This window comes from Mustela putorius, unplaced genomic scaffold (assembly GCF_011764305.1).
Source record: "Mustela putorius furo isolate JIRA1106 unplaced genomic scaffold, ASM1176430v1.1 tig00000224_pilon_pilon_pilon, whole genome shotgun sequence".
In the NCBI taxonomy this organism is placed as follows: Eukaryota; Metazoa; Chordata; class Mammalia; order Carnivora; family Mustelidae; genus Mustela; species Mustela putorius.
The window spans coordinates 744,351-757,366 of NW_025421321.1; the positions used below are offsets into that span (position 1 = coordinate 744,351).

At 42.1% G+C, this 13,016-nt stretch overlaps 1 long non-coding RNA gene across 2 annotated transcripts; it reads right to left on the minus strand.

Annotated features, from left to right (window-relative positions):
- Positions 1–9,545: 9,545 nt before the first annotated feature.
- On the minus strand, positions 9,546–12,582 carry LOC123391350. 2 transcript variants are annotated; one of them, XR_006605986.1, is made up of 3 exons: positions 12,147–12,582; positions 11,739–11,900; positions 9,546–9,686 (listed from the first exon to the last, which is right to left on the minus strand). It is a non-coding gene; the product is annotated as an uncharacterized LOC123391350 (long non-coding RNA). The 2 variants fall into 2 exon arrangements; XR_006605985.1 differs by lacking the exon at positions 9,546–9,686 and adding an exon at positions 10,702–11,575.
- Between the last annotated feature and the right edge of the window lie 434 nt (positions 12,583–13,016).

A 13,016-nucleotide genomic window follows, 5' to 3' on the forward strand; every position in this document is an offset into this window, starting at 1 on the left:
ACAAATCATCTCCAAACTTGGTGGCTCACTCCAATAACCTTTATGTTTATCTGTACACAATCCTGTACTTTGGGTAAGGCTTGGCTGAGACAGTTCAACTCTGCTCTACATGGCTGATAGTTTTGACCTGGACTCAAAGGTGCACTTGCAAGATGGCCCCACTCTCATGGCTGGGAAGGTGGTGTTAACTGTTGGCTCGAAGCTCAGCTGAGGCTGTTAGCCAGGGGCCTCAGTTCCTCTCTGTGTGGTCTCTCCATATGGCTAGATTTGATATCTCTCAGGGGGGCAGTCTCCAAATAGTCAAACTTCTTCCACGGTGACTGTCTCCTTCCAGTGTGAAAAAAAAAAAAAAAAAAAGCTGTAGCATGAAAACTTGTACCCTGTCACTTTCTCTATGTTCAATGGGTTAAAGAAGATTACAGAATCAGTTTCGATTCAAAGGGAAAGGAAAAATGCAGGGGTATATGAACACTGGGAGTATGGTTCATTGAGAACAACCACTGTCAAAGATAAGTCCAGGCTCCTTCAAGTTTCTACTAAAAGTTGAACTTCCACTAACCTTTCTAGCCAGCAAATAATGGGGTGAAGTTGAGCATTGGCCTAGGAGTCAAGACACTGGAACTTCTTACCTAGTTGGACTATTCATTAACTTCAGAGATTTGGAGAAGTGACCAGATTCTAAAGTTTGTCTGGATGAACTTTAAAGTAGCATCTGGTTTGAAAGTCAGAGTCTAAAGTCTTCTCCTTTATGAATCTATCCCATTCTTTTTGAGCTGGTCTATCTTGATCTCCAGCTGCCAAAAGGCCATCCCAGTTATTTACTTAATTCCTGAGCTCTGCTGATCTCAGTCCCTCTGATTTGTCCTTTTGACCTGCTTATTGCGAGCTGGATAACCTTAGGAAGCCACACAACTTCTCTTAGTCTAGGTGAAATGGGGATAAGAACCCCAGATTTATAACTGTGGTGAAGACTGAATGGGAGAAGGCACACAAAATTGCTTTGCAAAATGGTACTGGGATGAGATGGCATTGCCCAGCCACCCTAATGCCACCAGCACTAGCATGTCATATTCAGGTTGGTCTTTCCATCTCCAGTGCTGGTGACAACCACTTACTAACTGACTTTGATTCTTATTTTTTCATTTTATACTGACGGAATACATCTGTCAGTCACATTTTACTCTCAAGACATTCTAAGACTCCAGGATTTCCTTGCTGATAACCCTTGACAATCCAGTGGAATTATTTAGCCTACACCTACAGTAGGCAATCTCACAGCCAGGGCTGAGATGGAGTGGGGCAGAATTATACAAATGCAAAAGAAAGGAGGGGCTTTTTAAAATACTTTCTGAAAGTTAAAAATAAAAACATCTTCAACATTATTTTGTAAGGTGTCATCTTCAGATAGTTTACCCAACCAGACAGCAACTCAGGAACAAGGATTTTGTCTTTTTTTAAAAAAAAGTTCTACCCATTCAGTGACTAGAATAAGTGCCCAGCAAAAGAAACTCAGTTAATGCTTTTTGAATCAATGAATGAATGATAAGAACCTTGAATTGTGAAGAGGCTCAGACAAAAGGCTTATTATTTGATTTAAAAATGAACATGTAAGTGCTGGAGAAAAACCTCAATTGGTATCTTTTGGGTAGGTTATTTAAACCAAACCTTTTATACTGTGGGGTGTTATTTTGTTGTTTTATGACTGCTATAGCAGAATTATTAATTTGATTCATTATAACCTGATTTATAATCATCTGAACTGTGATTTAACTTTTGAAAAGGACCCATAAACTCTTCATGGGTTTGGTCTCACAGAAAGCAGAGGAAGCAAAATATGCCCAGAACAAACTGCTGAGTCACATGTTATGTCTTTTCCCTTAGCCAACATTCCTAATCCAGTATCACTGACAATTCAGAAAGGAGCAATATCTAACCTGATGTGATGGCAGCATCCATGAATACGTCCCCTGTTACTGAAGAGTACATGTCACCAATGTGTGAGATAAATGGTTCTTGGATATTGCTTTGACCTATTCTGATGGTGTTCAGATTCAATTAGGTAAAACCATGAGAAACTCAGCTGTGTCAACCCCTCCTAGGTGACACATGGAAAAATCAAGTGTGCACAATCTTAGCAAGAAGAAATTGTCTTGTTTGTATTTTCTGGAAGTGGAGGAGAAGAGAAAAACAAAATAGTAGTCAGTGAACAACATTTTTGTACCAAGAATTGTGTTCGATCCTTTCTCTACTCATTTACTCCTTAGAATGAATAGCCTAATGTGAGTTTCTCTCCATTTTATAAACGAAGAAAACTGAGGCTTGGAGAATTGAGTCACCCACTTAAGATTACATAGCTAGTAAGGGGGATGGACTGGGATTCAGACCCTCTGCTTTTGCCCTCATCCTGTCCTGCTTCTATAGAGTCTCTTCCAGCTTTGGCCTCATCACACTTTACTATGATTTGGCCCTCTGTTTTTATAAGGTTACAAGAACATCATATATTTCTGCAACCCCTACATGACACTGAGTACAACCACAAGCACAAATCTGAGGGGAAACCACACAAAACCAGACTGCTTCTGGTGATCTTCACACAGTCCATTGCATTTTCTTCCTTACTCTGCCTGTGGTGTGTTGAGATCTTTTCCCCAGTTCAGATGTCACCTCCTCCAGTGAGCATTCTCTGATCCTCCCCTCATCTCTACTGCCCAGTCCTTCCTGGTATCTCCCATAATGTCCTGCCTGTATCACTATTGTTAATTATTATTATCTACTTAGGTATCCATCTTCTGCACTAGACTGTGAGCTCTCTGAGCTCAGGCCTATGTCTGACTTCTCAGCTAGACTGTGACTTTTCTGAGGATCAAGACTGTGTCCTCATTCTGTTTGTAACTTCAGTTCTGGGTGTAAACTAGCACAGAGTAGGGACTCAGTGAAGTCTACTGATTGGATCAAAAACATTACTCAGAAGGACTTGAAAACGTGTGTCTCATGGAGGGGACATCAATTTAGAGAAAGAAATTTAGAGAAAATAAGGAACATGAAGACATAGAAAGAAGGATAATATAAAGGGAAGTACTTAGTAATGTTCTCTGTGGTATTTGAATTATTCGATTTTGGTTAAACAGGAAAAAAAATTAGGATTCAATTCTTTCCAGTTATCACTAAGATGATTTTAATAATTGCCTAATTGACACATATCCTATGTTTAAGTGATATCAGGAGCTTCCCAGTTAACATATGGGGAAAAAAAAAAAACTATCAGCTCTAAGTCTTTCTTAAAAATTAACTGAAAGCAGTAAACTATGTCTTCAAATCATCTTAATAAACTACAAGATCTTAATTATAGATTATAATTATAGATGGTTCATTTTCATATTCCAGGGCATATGTTAATTTATGTCACGTGAATCCTAAATGATGATTCACCTTGTTATTTTCTTTGTTATTGTTTACTCCTTATTGTTGTTATTTTAGCTACTCAGCATCCAACTTCCCTTTCTCCAATAATACACTCCATTATTTTAGGGGTGGGGTATTTCTTTTTTTTTAAATTTTTTCAATTTATTTATTTTCAGAAAAACAGTATCCATTATTTTTTCACCAAACCCAGTGCTCCATGCAATCCGTGCCCTCTATAATACCCACCACCTGGTACCCCAACCTCCCACCCCCCCACCACTTCAAACCCCTCAGATTGTTTTTCAGAGTCCATCGTCTCTCGTGATTCACCTCCCCTTTCAATTTAAGGGGTGGGGTATTTCTTATCCTGTATAGGTGTGTTGGTGAAGGAGGTCCTACGTACAAAGAGAATTAACACCTCAGATTTTCTGACCCAGAGCAGCCAGGTGGGTGGACACACGAGCTGGTAGCCATCTAAGACTTAGCCAACTGGATATTCTTGAGACTTTGAACTTGAAGATGTGTAGGACGGTGGAAGTTCTTTCATTGTCATGGAAGTCTTTGTATGCTGACCCATGTGTTCTGCTCTATGACTTTTCTAGGCCTCCCAGTGCTACCTTAAATCTAATTTTCTCATTGTTTTCCAGGACTGCATCTCCAACATTCCATTAATTTTGGGAGCCTGGCATTCTCTGCATGAGTCATCTTTACCTAAATAGCCAGTCAATTTCTGTTGCTTAAAACTGAGAATTTTGGGGTGCCTGGGTGGCTCAGTGGGTTAGGCCCCTGCCTTCGGCTCAGGTCATGGTCTTGGGGTCCTGGGATCGGGTCCTGCATCGGACTATCCACTCAGCGGGGAGCCTGCTTCCCTCTCTCTCTCTGCCTACTTGTAATCTTTCTCTGTCAAATAAATAAATAAAATCTTTGAAAAAAAACTGAGAATTTTGTCTGAAATACCAGGTAAAAGCAGTCTCCATTTAGGACATACATTTACATGTAGATAAGTAAAAGAATTTGCATTCTTGTGTCATGATTAGTAAGAATTAGTGTTCTCTAAGAATTATGTTGAGATTCATTTTTCTAGAAATTACAAGATATAGAAGCAAAACTGTGTGATGGACTTCTCCATTTAAATGAATAGTTTTTATGGACATGATATAATCTACATTTTTTTTAATTTTAAAAATTTTTATTAACATACAATGTATTTTTAGCCCCAGGGGTACAGGTCTGTGAGTCGCCAGGTGGACACACTTCACAGCACTCACCATATCACATACCTTCGCCAATGTCCATAACCAAATCACCTTCTCCCCACCCCACCCCCCACCGCCGAGCAACCCTCAGTTTGTTTTGTGAGATTAAGGGTCTCTTGGGGCACCTGGGTGGCTCAGTGGGAGATTAAGGGTCTCTTATGGTTTGTCTCCCTCCTGATCCCATCTTCTTTTATTTATTCTTTTCCTACCCCCCAAACTCCCCACGTTGCCTCTCAACTTCTTTATATCAGGGAGATCATAATTCTCTTTCTCTGACTGACTTATTTCACCAAGCATAATACCCTCTAGTTCCAACCACGTAGTCACAAAAGGCAAGATTGCATTTTTTATGGCTGCATAGTATTCTATTGTATATATATACCACATCTTCCTTATCTAGTTATCTGTTGAAGGACATGTAGGTTCTTTCCGTAGTTTGGCTATTGTGGACATTGCTGCTATAAACTTTTGGGTGCACTGCCCCTTCAGATCACTATGTTTGTATATTTAGGATAAACACCTAATAGTGCCATTGCTGGGGCATAGGGTAGCTCTATTTTCCATTTTTTTTTTTAGGAAAATCCATGCTGTTTTCCAGAGTGCTTGCACCAACTTGCATTCCCACCAACAGTGTAGGAGGGTTCCCCTTTCTCTGCATCCTCACCGGCATCTGTCATTTCCTGACTTGTTAAATTAAGCCATTCTGACTGGTGTGAGGTGGTATCTCATTGAGGTTTTGATTTCTTTTCCCTGATGCCGAGTGATATGGAGCACTTTTTCTTGTGTCTGTTGGCGATCTGGATGTCTTCTTTGCAAAAATGTCTGTTCATGTCCTCTGCCCAATTCTTGATTTGATTATTTGTTCTTTGGGTCTTGAGTTTGCTGAGCCCTTTATAGATTTTGGATACTAGCCCTTTGTCTGATATCTTCAAATTTGAAGAAGATATCTGCAAATATCTTCTCCCATTCTGTCAGTGGTCTTTTTTTTTAATTTTTTCAATTTATTTATTTTCAGAAAAACAGTATTCATTATTTTTTCACCACACCCAGTGCTCCATGCAATCCGTGCCCTCTATAATACCCACCACCTGGTACCTCAACCTCCCACACCCCCGCCAATTCAAGCCCCTCAGATAGTTTTTCAGAGTCCATAGTCTCTCATGATTCACCTCCCCTTCCAATTTACCTCAAATCCCTTCTCCTCTCTAACACCCCTTGTCCTCCATGCTTTTTGTTATGCTCCACAAATAAGTGAAACCATATGATAATTGACTCTCTCTGCTTGACTGATTTCACTCAGCATAATCTCTTCCAATCCCATCCATGTTGCTACAAAAGTTGGGTATTCGTCCTTTCTGATGGAGGCATAATACTCCATAGTGTATATGGACCACATCTTCCTTATCCATTCGTCAGTTGAAGGGCATCTTGGTTCTTTCCATAGTTTGGCGACTGTGGCCATTGCTGCTATAAGCACTGGGGTACAGATGGCCCTTCTTTTCACGACATCTGTATCTTTGGGGTAAATACCCAGGAGTGCAATGGCAGGGTCATAGGGAAGTTCTATTTTTAATTTCTTGAGGAATCTCCACACTGTTATTCAAAGAGGCTGCACCAACTTGCATTCCCACCAACAGTGGAAGAGGGTTTCCCTTTCTCCACATGCTCTCCAACACATATTGTTTCCTGTTTTGTTAATTTTGGCCATTCTAACTGGTATAAGGTGATATTTCAATGTGGTTTTAATTTGAATCTCCCTGAGGGCTAGTGATGATGAACATTTTTTCATGTGTCTGATAGCCATTTGTATGTCTTCATTGGAGAAGTATCTGTTCATATCTTCTGCCCATTTTTTGATATGATTGCCTGTGTCGTGTGTGTTGAGTTTGAGGCATTCATTATAGATCCTGGATATCAACCTTTTGTCTGTACTGTCATTTGCAAATATCTTCTCCCATTCCGTGGGTTGCCTCTTTGTTTTCTTGACTGTTTCCTTTGCTGTGCAGAAGCTTTTGATTTTGATGAAGTCCCAAAAGTTTATTTTCGCTTTTGTTTCCTTTGCCTTTGGAGACATATCTTGAAAGAAGTTGCTGTGACTGATATCGAAGAGATTACTGCCTATATTCTCCTCTAGGATTCTGATGGATTCCTGTCTCACATTGAGGTCTTTTATCCATTTTGAGTTTACCTTTGTGTACGGTGTAAGAGAATGGTCGAGTTTCATTCTTCTACTGATAGCTGTCCAGTTTTCCCAGCACCATTTATTGAAGAGACTGTCTTTTTTCCACTGTATATTTTTTCCTGTTTTGTCGAAGATTAATTGACCATAGAGTTGAGGGTCCATATCTGGGCTCTCCACTCTGTTCCACTGGTCTATGTGTCTGTTTTTATGCCAGGACCATGCTGTCTTGGTGACCACAGCTTTGTAATAAAGCTTGAAATCAGGTAACATGATGCCCCCAGGTTTATTTTTGTTATTCAACATTTCCTTAGCGATTCGGGGTCTCTTCTGATTCCATACAAATATTTGGATTATTTGCCCCAGCTCTTTGAAGAATACCGGTGGAATATTGATCGGAATGGCATTAAAAGTATATATTGCTCTAGGCAGTATAGACATTTTAACAATGTTTATTCTTCCGATCCAAGAGTATGGAATGGTCTTCCATCTTTTTGTGTCTTCTTCAATTTCTTTCATGAGTGTTCTGTAGTTCCTCGAGTACAGATCCTTTACCTCTTTGGTTAGGTTTATTCCCAGGTATCTTATGGTTCTTGGTGCTATAGTAAATGGAATTGATTCTCTAATTTCCCTTTCTGTATTTACATTGTTAGTGTATGAGAAAGCCACTGATTTCTGCACATTGACTTTGTATCCTGCCATGTTGCTGAATTGCTGTATGAGTTCTAGTAGTTTGGGGGTTGAGATATCACCTTACACCAGTTAGAATGGCCAAAATTAACAAAACAGGAAACAACATGTGTTGTAGAGCATGTGGAGAAAGGGAAACCCTCTTCCACTGTTGGTGGGAATGCAAGTTGGTGCAGCCTCTTTGAATAACAGTGTGGAGATTCCTCAAGAAATTAAAAATAGAACTTCCCTATGACCCTGCCATTGCACTCCTGGGTATTTACCCCAAAGATACAGATGTCGTGAAAAGAAGGGCCATCTGTACCCCAGTGTTTATAGCAGCAATGGCCACAGTCGCCAAACTATGGAAAGAACCAAGATGCCCTTCAACTGACGAATGGATAAGGAAGATGTGGTCCATATACACTATGGAGTATTATGCCTCCATCAGAAAGGACGAATACCCAACTTTTGTAGCAACATGGATGGGATTGGAAGAGATTATGCTGAGTGAAATCAGTCAAGCAGAGAGAGTCAATTATCATATGGTTTCACTTATTTGTGGAGCATAACAAAAAGCATGGAGGACAAGGGGAGTTAGAGAGAAGGGGGTTGGGGAAATTGGAAGGGGAGGTGAATCATGAGAGACTATGGACTCTGAAAAACAATCTGAAGGGTTTGAAGTGGCGGGGGTGTGGGAGGTTGGGGTATCAGGTGGTGGGTATTAGGGGCACGGATTGCATGGAGCACTGGGTGTGGTGAAAATATAATGGATACTGTTTTTCTGAAAATAAATTAATTAATTTAATTTTAAAAAAATAAAAGTGATTAGGTTTTTTTCCCCTTAAAGCATTTCTTTGTTATCAAGCGTCCATCAGACATATCAAAATGGCTAGCATATTTTTGAAAACTTTTTCAAGTCTGTCCTAAAGTGAAATTCTCATATAAAATGATTTATAATCAAGTTTAAAGTATTAAATCTCCTCATTTAACAGATATTTGGAAAGAAAAGACTATTTGGAAATCCTCCTGGAGGAGAAAAACATGTTTTTCGTGTCTACAGTAATATAGCATCTGGAAAACAAGGACATTGGGTTTCTTGTTTCTTAGGTGTTGAGTTTGGCATTTCATTCTTTGGGAGGGGCATCCTTCTTTTCTTAGGAATTTTAGATAGATGTGGATTCTCAGGGGCACAGCATACACATTGAATGAATTCAAAATTTTAGCTAAGAGTTGATATAAAAAATTAATTAGATCATTGCTTTCCTTGTTAAGAAAATAAGAATGCAAAGATCAATAAAAATAGACTATGTCACAGAAGTTCAGTGGGGCTGGCTCTCTGTGGCAATATCCAAATGAAGATCCACAGTGTGTCTAGCATAGAAAAAGATCTTACTTCTGAGGACAGGCACGATGAGCTTATCTGATAAGAAAATTTGCATCAAAAAGTTGAATTTTCACACATATTAAAATTAATAGAATAATCATGACAACTAGGACTGATGTTCAGGCACAGGATAATTTAGTCAACCTGAAGAAACCCCAAATCCATCCAAACTGAAAAACTCTGATGAGAGACAACTAGAAAGTAAAATACCTTAACCTTTAGATTATCTGGAAACTAAGAACTGGCAGTTCTAAACATATAGAAACATTCCAATATGGATGTTCAAAAGGTAAACAAATGATCTCTGATAGCAGAGACTGAATTTGGAGTCAAGAAATGGTTAAAATTAGATGGGGAAGATCTACCAGGCATTTCTCCTTTGTGTCTGGTAGCAACACCACTGTAAGAGGAGTTGAAGGGAATCACAGTGGATGGGTGGGGCAGATTGTGGTTTCATAAACAGTGAATAAGGTCTTTAAGAAGACAGGGAGGTCTCTTTATATTTTAGAAAGATTTCTGAGGGAAGGAGGGTAAAATTTTAACATTTGGATTCATAACACATTAGTTAAATTGAAAACATTGTACTAAACAACATTCCTTAATAATGCTCATGGAGATATTAATGAAGAAATGAATGATTTTGTTTATTCCACAAATAGTGGTTGACTGCTGACCCTGACCCTGTGCTGGGTATAAGCCCAAAAATGAGGAATGGTAGAATTGTTTGATAAGTATTTAACATCAATAACGGCAGGAGTTGCAGTTTTCACATGGCCCTTGAAACAACAATTTTCTGCAAAATAGAAAAGAATGGGAATTAGAAAACTATGGTCATCACAGTTTAATGGTAGGACTTGTTCAGTAAATATGTGTTGGTTTGAATATATGTAAATTGGATACAAAAACAAAACAAAACGAAAATCTGAAATTCTCCTGAAGACAACATCAAGAATTGATAAGTGTTTCTCTCATTCTTTGGGACCTTTTGGTCTCTCATTTCCCTCACTCAGTCCTGGTTTCTTGGGCTCTGTCTTCCTGAAGACGTGAATTCAATTTTCTGTCATCAGGAAAACATGATCCTTTCTGATATGTGACGTATGGGGGGAATTATAAAGCTCTAAAGCCCTGCACTCTTCCCTGGTTAGAATTGTGAAACACGGGGCGCCTGGGTGGCTCAGTGGGTTAAGCCACTGCCTTCAGCTCAGGTCATGGTCTCAGGGTCCTGGGATCGAGTCCCGCATCGGGCTCTCTGCTCAGCAGGGAGCCTGCTTCCCTCTCTCTCTGCCTGCCTCTCCATCTACTTGTGATTTCTCTCTGTCCAATAAATAAATAAATCTTTAAAAAAATAAAATAAAGAAAGAATCGTGAAACACATACCCAGTTCAGATCAGGTTCCCCATTTGTTACTGAGAAAGGGTCTTAGCCATCTGGGTCTCTCACATTCTCTTCTTTTTAAAAAAAATGCCCACCCAGGGGGGCCTGGGTGACTTAGTCCATTAAGCACGTGCCTTCAGCTCAAGTCCTGATCCCAGGGTCCTTGGATGATAATCAGCCTAGGGACAAGATGGGGCTCCCTGCTGAGCAGGGAGACTGCTTCTTCTTCTCCCTCTGCCCCTCTCCCTCTCCCTCTACCCACCCCTCCCCCTTCTCTCACTCTCTCTTTCAAATAAATAAGCTAAAAACAAAAACAAAAACAAAAGCAAACGAAAACCCAACTCTGCCCCAAATCATCAAAAGTACACGCTATGTTTTCTACTGGAAACACCCAGCTAGGACATCACAAAGCATTCTTTTGAGTATAATTATGGATTCTTGAATGTTTATTTATTCAAGGTCTTATAATCAATATTGGTCATTCTGATCTTGCTAGACAGTCACACTGGATTGTCTCCAGCATCTGGTGGTATTCATTTTCCAGGGCTGCTACAACAAAGTACCACAAACGAGGTGGCTTAAAATAACAGACATTTATTTTCTGATTTCTTATGTTCAGATGTCTAAAATCAAGGTGTTGGTGCTCCCTCTGGACAACCCCCTGACAGAATCCTTCCTTGTTTCTTCTAGCTTCTGGTGGCTCCAGGGATCACTTGGCTTACGGCTACATGACTCCAATCTCTGCCTCCATTTTTACATGGCCTTCTCTGTGTCTTCTCCTCTTCTGTCTCTTATAGAAGACAGTCATTAGATTTAGGGACCACCCAGGTCATCGAAGATGATTTCCTTTTTCTAAGAAATAGTCACAATCCCATGTTCCTTGGATTCGGATATGGACATGTCTATCATCCAGGCGTGCAAACACATATCTTCTAGTTGTTAGAGGCTTTCTATTTTTAGAGTTGTCAAAATAGCATAGATAGAACTAGCTCTTATTCCATTTTCTGTAATAAACTTTTAGCAAGTGCTTCTGGAGGTCAAATATTATGCTAATTATGAGAATACAAAGCTATGTCACATCTCTTGGGTTTCTCCCCAAGGTACAGGTTCCCTTGAATGAGAAAAATGGTGCTCCAAGTGGACGGAAAGCCCATGATTTTAAAGAGCCAGCTTAAGTACTCGCTCAATTGTCCACATTTGGAGTGTCAGAGGATCGAGAGGCCAGTAAATAATCCTACAGATCTCTTGTAAGAAATCTCCAGGCCATTTTCCTTTTCAAAGTTTTGCTCCAGGTTTCAGGCACCTAATCTGCAAAAGCATACCAGCCTGAGAGTCAGGTCCCTCAGGTTCTATTTCTGGTTTTGCTACTGAATTGCTGTGGGACCTTGCACACCACAGGGAAGGTGGGTGCACTTCCTACAAAGCAAGAGACAAGAGCCTGAGGAGCCCTCTAGGCAAGACTACCTCATACCCCAGTGAAGCTGGATCCTAGGAGCCAAGTGTACCGGCTGGACTCCTCACGAACAGTCTAGGGATGCTCTTCCTGCTGCCAAAGCCACTGATGTTCGTGTGAAGCTGGAGCTCTGATTTTAGTTTGGTCAAAGGGACTCGGACTCCCTCCTTTGTGTGAATCCTAGAAGTCAAAAGGAAAAATAGTTTGCATTTTAAAGATTTTATTTATTTATTTGACAGAGAGAAATCACAAGTAGATGGAGAGGCAGGCAGAGAGAGAGAGGGAAGCGGGCTCCCTGCTGAGCAGAGAGCCCAATGCGGGACTCGATCCCAGGACCCTGAGATCATGACCTGAGCAGCGGCTTAACCCACTGAGCCACCCAGGCGCCCCAATAGTTTGCATTTTAAAGCCTTGACTTTTTCTTACTGAGATGTTCTTGTGGTTCACATTGCACTAGAGGAAAATGGGCTGGTGGCCCAGAGCAAGGAGTGAAGGGTTGGGAACTCTGGGCCTCTTCCTGGAGGGGTCAGGCGGGTGCTGTCCAGCAACTTGGGGACTCTGGAAAGGTAAGTTCCCTGCACCTCGTCCCCTAAAGAATTACATTTCCCGAGAGGCCTTGCCACCCACAGCCAGGGGAGGAGGAAGAAGGAGCTCTGAGCCCGCCCTCCGTTGGCAGGTCCAAGTGGGCTGTGCTCGCGCTGCATCCGAAAGGCTGACTCGCATCTCCCGCAGTGCAGCGGGGATTCCGCGTGAACACCGCCTTTTTGCCCCTGGATTTCACAATACCCGCCCCGCCCCTCCTCCCTAGAGCCTTCGCTTCGGCGGCTGCGGCGGCTGCGGCGGCTGCGGCGGCTGCGGCGGCTGCGGCGGCTGCGGCGGCTGCGGCGGCTGCGGCGGCTGCGGCGGCTGCGGCGGCTGCGGCGGCTGCGGCGGCTGCGGCGCAGGCAACGGACGCGGCCGCCGGCGGTTGGCTAGGGGTCCGCGCGGCAGGGACGTGGATCCTATGCGGTTATTCGCAAGGCGCAGGCGCCCCTGCCCCTGCCCCGCCAGCGGGCGGTTTCCAGCGGCGGTTTTCAGCGGGCGGTTTCCAGCAGCGGCGGGATGTTCCCTGGAAGGAGCCACAGGGTTGCGGAGAAGTCCACCCAGAAGGTGCTGGACCCCGAGAAGGACGGGCTGACGCTGACTGCTGGGTGAGGCCCGCTCTGGGACTCCGGGTTCGGGCGTTCTTGCCCTGACGTGGGCCGGGGGAGGGTGGGGGCTGGGATGCCGACGGCATGGGGGTGCCGTGGGGATGGT